Below are 7622 nucleotides of genomic sequence, written 5' to 3' on the forward strand. Positions count from 1 at the left end.
ATATGAGGACATTATATTTTGGTGTATTTCTCTGAGACTATACATGCCACAGGTTTAAGTCTGGATGTCCTGTACAGAGCACATGCAGGGCTTTCCAGAGATACTAAATGTGTGGATGTTTCACCATGACCACTCCCTCTCCTTGGTCTTCAAAAATGTCTGATATTAATTTAGTGATACTCTTATGGAAATATGATAATATTTTGTAATTATCATTTAAATTGGACTGATTTTTAAAATGTGTCATAAATCAACATCTCAGGAAAATGTTATGGGGTATTAAATCAAAATATGACTTTCTGTTACGAAACAGGACATTGTCCTCATATGAGGATACCGGGACTAAAATCATGTTTATTACGCATTTTGGGAGACACAACAAATGAATGGGGAAAGAAATTATATTTCAATATTCCTATGAAATATTATATATTATTATGAAAATCTTGTCAATTATTACTCCCATTATTACACTTCTTTTTTCATTACATGTTGCCCCGGTAAAAAAAAAAAAAAAGAATCCAGAAAACTAAAAATGTATTGGTGATTTAAAAAAAAAAAATCTATTGTTTTTGCCTATGCGTGTTCATTCGTGTCTTTTTATTAAAACAATAAATAAAAAATGAGTCCCGATGTCCTCTACCAAGGCCGTAACATAACTTATGAATGAAATCTCTCAAGAGGTCTCAAGAGGTTAAAAGACAGCAACATATTCACATCACCACCATTATTATGCTCATCCTGGTCTATCTTTGGAGCTACATATACTTCTGGAAAAAGAACCTTTGTAAAATTACCAGACATAAAATGTGTTATAAACTCTTGTAAAGGTCTAGGAAAAGATGTTTTCAAGCTCTTCAGAATATTCCCCACTATTCTCTCTGATCTACTTCCAGTCTTCTTAGTAAACACCTGTACTGAAACCCACTCTCTCTTTGACAAGTCCAACAAATTTCCAACTTTAGTTACTCTTGCTGAAACAGAATTTGAAATATCTCTGTTAGACATAGTACAGTTTTGACAAAACCAGAGATTATGAAAAAATGGTTCATCAAAGTCAAAATGTTCTCTTCGCTCCAAATACAGAGTTCTGGCATGAAACTCTAGATGGTGCAGTCCGATAGGTCTAAATCAATCTGACTTAATGACATCATTATCACATGGCTCAGCTGATTGGTTCTGTCCTGTATAGATAGCCAATGAGCTCGCTGCTCAACATTCAAATATATGACTAGGGCTTGCCGTGGCAGTGCAGCTTGCTTCAGAAACCCTCCACCTTCCCCAGCTCCACCTGTATAGATCTGCTACGAGGTGATTCATGTATGCTATATGGGGATTATTTCATATATGTTATATTTGCAGCAGCAATATTTCTTACATGCTCACAGCAGCATGTTGTGGATGCATTGGCAGTAGCAATCTCGGTACTTGCTCTGCCGCAGCAGTAGCAGCAGATATATTCCACCAAGACCAAATACATTAACATTGTCATGTACATTACTATGCCAATCCCTCTCAGAGTTGTCATGACAGAACTTAAAATACTTCCAAAGCTTCAAAAACAGATCCATAAAACTTGATAGTAGTCTTATCTTTTGCATCATTTTCTGAAATTAAAAACATCTGTTTATCAAGCCCCATCTTGTTTTTGTTTGTAAAATAACAAGACCAAAACTAATCCATGGTACAGAGTCAGAAGAATAAAGCAGCTTTTGGGCAGTTTGTAACTTCATGGCTTTCACATTAGAGGTTAGATAGATTAACCCTTGACCACCCTCATTGACAGGAAGACAAAATACTCCAGGGGGAGTCAATAATGGCCACCCCAGAAGAAGTCCACAAAAGCTTTTTGAAGTTTTGACAAGAAGTCTTTTGGAGGATCCAATACTGTCAGACGATGCCACAGCATTGAGGCAGCATGATTGTTCACTACTAACACTCTGCCTCTGTAAGAAAGCCGGGCTTGAATCAATTCCCATCTCTGCACATTTCCAGTCACCTTCTCTATAAGTCCTTCCCTATTCCTTTTCATATTCTGCTCAGTCCCAAAAAACATCCCAAGTATCTTAACTCCCTCATTATTCCAAAGGCACTGATGTGGAAGCTCAGGTAGATTCTGATCTGACCAATGACCCAATAACATGGTGTCAGTTTTTTCTCAATGAACCTGTACAGAACATGCATTCTGAAAGATATTGAGACATGAAACCAGATGTTCATCAGAAGATCATATTCAGATCTAATAATAACCGTGATGTCGTCAGCATAAGCTGTTAGTTTCACTGTTGGTGTATTCGAGAGGCAAGATGATGGAAAAGTCAAACCGTGCAACTTCTCTCTCAACATCCTTAACAACGGTTCAATGGAAATTGTGTACAAGAAGCCAGATAAGCTGCAACCTTGTCTCACTCCTCTATGCACCGAAAAAGATCTTGTCAAAGTTCCATTAACCTTCAGCATGCTGTAAACATCCCTATACAGAAGCATTATCCATGATTTAAACTGTTTTCTGAAGCCAAAGCCTTCAAGCGTTTTAAACAAATACTCATGGTCAACTTTGTCGAAGGCCTTTTCTTGGTCCAAACACACGAGGCCAAGATCTAGTTTATGCAATTAAGTTAAATACAACATATCTCGCACAAGAAAAAGATTGTCAAATATAGATCGCTTTGGAATGCAATAAGACTGGTCTCCATGGATAATTGATGCTAAAAACTGTTTAGAGCAAGAGAGAGAGAGAAAGGGAGATCGAGAGATAAACACACAGTGCCTTGTTTTCAGTGTCGTCATGCCAAAGAGTGCTTTAGATATAAAAAGAAAGAGAATTTAATTCAAGCTACACTTGGAATGTAAATGTGTGCATGCTGTGTTTTTGAAATTAGCACTGCACTGCCACATCCAAAGTTCAAATCCAGATCTGGTAAATTGTACTGGTAAACAAGTTAACAAGTACCAATAAACCATACAGTATTTCCGAAACAACAACAACAACAGATCAGCATTTAGCAGACAAGGATTATTCACATATTTTGATATACAACACATCTTACAAGGCAAACGGCATTAGTAAATCTGTTTGTCACATCTTAGTTTAATTTTCTTTGAATTTTCTCAGTGTCATGTTGATGATTACATGTACAGTTAAACAATACACATATACAAACCCAAACATTATACCCAATACCAAAATCAGCTACCATTAAACTATTTCATCTGATGTATAACACTGATCGTCTCGGTTACATTATGTAACCCTCGTTCCCTGAAGGAGGGAACGGAGACGTTTCGTCAACACTGACATTAGGGGTCTTTGGAGCCCCAATCACCTCTGAGCATTACAAGAAACGGCCAATGACTATTGGCGAGTGGAATTTGCATCCCAAGCCACTCCCTGTATATACGGGTATAGATTGCGGCCTGCATCCACTCATTTAGGTTTGTGCTGAGGAGCCCAGAAAGCATCACGGCATTCAGCGCAGATCAGCGTTGTGGCAGGAGGGACCTAACGTCTCCATTCCCTACTTCAGGGAACGAGGGTTACATAAATTTACAGAGACGTCCCCTTTCAGTCAGCCATGCTTGATGTTATGTCAACATAGTGGCGTAGCAAGTAAAAAAAAATTGTAACAGGCCCCCCTATGTTGCGATATTACAGTTTTTTACGATCGCTATGACAATTTTTTCAATACTTTTAGCAATTTTCCTAAACTCTTAACACAGTTAGCACAATGTGTAGGCTATACAATTAATACATTTCTTGTTGCTTTGACACAAAATGCATACAGTTAACACAAATTTAAAATACTTGAACTTATTTTACACACAAGCTCAACCAAGACCAAAACAATTTAATTTTACTGGCAAATTTTCAAATGCTTTCACACTGTATGTCAGATCAGATAACATAATTTTCTAAAACTAACTTATAGGCTAAAGTCAAAGTGAACAGCTGTTCATATTGTGAATTTGAAACACAAATATATCCTGTTTTTTATTCATTAATGAGAAACAACTGATTGCAAATATATAATGTTATGCAAATATGCAAATCTATAAATTACAGCTGATTCCCATCTAGGAAACACACTCAGGTGTTGAGGTTCTTTCAATCACATGACCATACAGTATACAGTAAGAGGACCTCTTTGGGCTGATCTTGTGTGGAAAAGTGCACTCCTGCATAAATGTGAGATTTTAGAAAACCTGCACGAAAGACTGGTGCCAGAGGTTGAAAGGGGACGGGTGGGAAAACGTCAATATATGTGATCACATGAAACAATGTGGCATTCCACCATTCCCGTGCAGTCACAGACTGGTTTGACATCCATTCGAGAATGGTGTCCATTTTCCTTGCCCCTTACTCCACTTTCCTCAACCTCATTGAGGAGTTTTTCTCAACCTGGAGATGGAAGGTTTTTGACATAATGTCTCTCCTGGATGCAATGGATGCTGAATGCCAAGACATCACAGCTGAACACTGCCAGGGGTGGATAAGGCATACCAAAGGATACCTTGCCAGAGAAGAAGATATCAGGAGTGATGTGGATGAGAACATGTGGCCGAATGCAGAAGACCAGGCAGATTAGAAGATGACTTTTTTATTTATTTTTTTATTCTTCTGTGGCTTTTTCTGTTTGTATATTTTGTACTTTCATATAATACAGTAAATGACAACTGTATTGCATATTTTTTTGTTATCTTGCAGTAATGTCCTGTTGCAAATAAAGCCTTTACTTCAGTAATTCTGTCTCTGTCTTCTTTTTTTCACAAACCGTACATTCTATAAAGATACTCTGAGATGGGTCATTCATTTTTTTGTATTGAATTTTTGTAGCAAAAGAAACAAAATGCATGCATTTACCAAACCCAATTAAACAAAAATGTAGAGAGGCTTCAAAAAAACTGCAAAACACAATTTATGATCAATACAATATAGTATTGTATAAGGGCAGATCTGACACATATAAAATAATGCAGTTTCTGTAATTCTGTCTGATGATAGTGTTTTTATGACATTATATGATTGACTAAATGTTCCTGATGGAAGAGAACATGTGTTAGTGTTTTGGAATAATTATTTGATTTTGAAACAAGTTTGCAGTGTTTTGGTAGACAGTGTATTGTGTTAGTTTATTATTGTATTTAGAAAATTAGTGTTGGAGTTTAGTTTACAATGTGTGATTTTGAGCAAGAAATTAACTGTTTTGCCAATTGTGTGTTGTAGCTGTGTTGGTGCATTACGAGTTTAGAAAAATTGTTAGGAGAATTTAAAATATTGTCATAGCGATTGTAAAAAACTGTAAGATATTAACACTTTTATTACAAATTTCATGACAACAGCGTGTGAGTTCTAGGATCACTACAGTATATGCGCTCCTCCATCCTTATGACTTTGCATTGTAGATCTATTTCAAAAGAAAGAAAAAAAAAGCCAACCGATTCGACTTTGACTTTGGAATTTCAGAATGATCAGAGCACCATTTCAGATGTGAAAGTCCGAAGATTATTCTAGTTATGAATGAATTATTAATTCACAGACTTTTTTAATGCACATCTTTTATTCCTAATAAATTTATAAGGCGTTTCTTTTGTAAATATGTTTCCATCACAGTTTATGTGCATTTTATTTTGTTGAAAAAAGTATCCACCTAAGCGACTGTACGAGTTACATTTTGGAGATTTTATTCTTGTGCAATATCCCAAAATGTGCAGACGTAGACTAGTTTTTCAGAAAAACCTATGTGTAGGCTTAAATGTGACCCATTTAAAAAACTGTATTACTGACATTATTCCAACAGCCAAAATGCATGCATAATTTTCCACTTCACAAATGACAGAAAAGCGAATACCGGTCAAATCCAATAGATCCTCGCTAAAACATGGCATGGACCGTTTTTAGCGGCATTTATTCAACTTCTTAATGATAGTACATTCAACATGGATATAGCAAGTAATTGATAACATTATTGTTATTACAGGCCTACTTTATTTTCCTGAACATATGAACACATGTCGTAACATAAAGATCTTTCATTGGTTTGGTGTATGAGATTGGGCATGCCCTAAATGAGGTTTCGGATCTGGCTTGTTCCGGCACAAATTAAAGGCCCGTGTATGTGCAAGTTTCTGTGCTCTGTCTCACTCATAGACGCGTGCACGAGCCTTTCCTTTGCCGTGAGTGCGAAAAGGGATGCGTTCTAGTGGACTTTTGCTTTCAAGCACTCAACTCACTCTCATATGCACTGTTGTACTCGCGGTCACAGAAATTGGGCTGTCTGCGGATGTCCGCGAATGTTCCTGATGACGAAAATTACGCAATGCGGACGGTGCGCAGACTCGGACGGCTGAAGTATACTTTGGGCTTAAGCCCGTGATAGCAGGCCCCCAATCCGCCCGGGCCCATATGCACGTGAATACCCAGACACTACGCCCCTGCGTTGACACTGATGTTAGGGGTCCCTATGGAAAGTGCCACGACCAGAACTGTGTTATGAGAATTGATGGCACAGGTGCCGGCGAGCAAGCGTGCCAGGACAGATGCACCTCAATCCATAACCTGCCCAACACCTGTAAACCAGATAACATGTCCACTATGAAGGATCTACTGTGGAAGCCGAAAAAAGTGTTCCGACATTTTAATTTTCGGATTTATTCCGCCAATCATTGGGGTGCGGAGACCCATCTATGCAGGAATGTGAAAATACGAGACTGACCACAGCACAGTCTAAGATCACTGTCCTGACACAAGTTCAAGGGAACATAACAAGGACTGACAGTGAAACTGTCAAGGGAAGACACGGGTTTACCAAGCGTTACGATCCCTGGTCTAGGTCAGGGTGTAACATAAATGACACAACAATGATACTTCTTAATTACTCATTTTTGTTTTCTTTTCTTGTTCTCTTGTTCGTTTTTCAATGCCTTAGTATTTTTGGTGTATACAAAACAATTTCTTGAAAAAGAAAGCAATATCTTCAGGGGGTGAGCTTGTGCCAAAACAATAAACAAACAGAAACTAACTTCCCCACAAAAGAACTACCTTCCCTACGAATCAAAATAAAAGAAAGAAAACATATAACCATATACCCTATATCTCCTTATCTGCCCAGCAGTAACATACAATTTCAAGGTGGAGGGGGACAGCTTCTGCTCCAACTTATCTTGCAGGAAGGAAAGCACAGTGCCGGGCATTTTCGGGGGTCCTCCTGATGAAAAGAACACCATTTAATGAACAGACTCCACTTCAGAGCAAAAGTCTGCCTAGTAGAGGGTGCTCTAGCTCACGCAGGTTTGTTTACGCATTAAACTCGTGGCCATGAGAAAAATATGTCGTTCCCTCAACACAGATATATATATATATATCTTCAAAATATTGGATAAGAAAAAATTAGTAGTACAAAAATAAAACGAAGCCAATATTACAAAATATAACATTAAAAAGTGTATAAAATCACTAGTTTTTCTAAAGAAACTTTGTCCAACAGCGACACCAGCAGGTAAAGTTACAGCGGGAGTCCGCATCTCTCTCGCCTCCCTTGAGCCCATTGAGTTTTATCTGAATTGTTTAAATGTGTAGAATCCACATAAGCTTGTTTTTCATCAACCGGTCAAAATTTACATCA

The sequence above is a fragment of the Sinocyclocheilus anshuiensis genome, unplaced genomic scaffold (genome assembly GCF_001515605.1).
Source record: "Sinocyclocheilus anshuiensis isolate Anshui unplaced genomic scaffold, SAMN03320099.WGS_v1.1 scaffold557, whole genome shotgun sequence".
Taxonomy (NCBI): Eukaryota; Metazoa; Chordata; class Actinopteri; order Cypriniformes; family Cyprinidae; genus Sinocyclocheilus; species Sinocyclocheilus anshuiensis.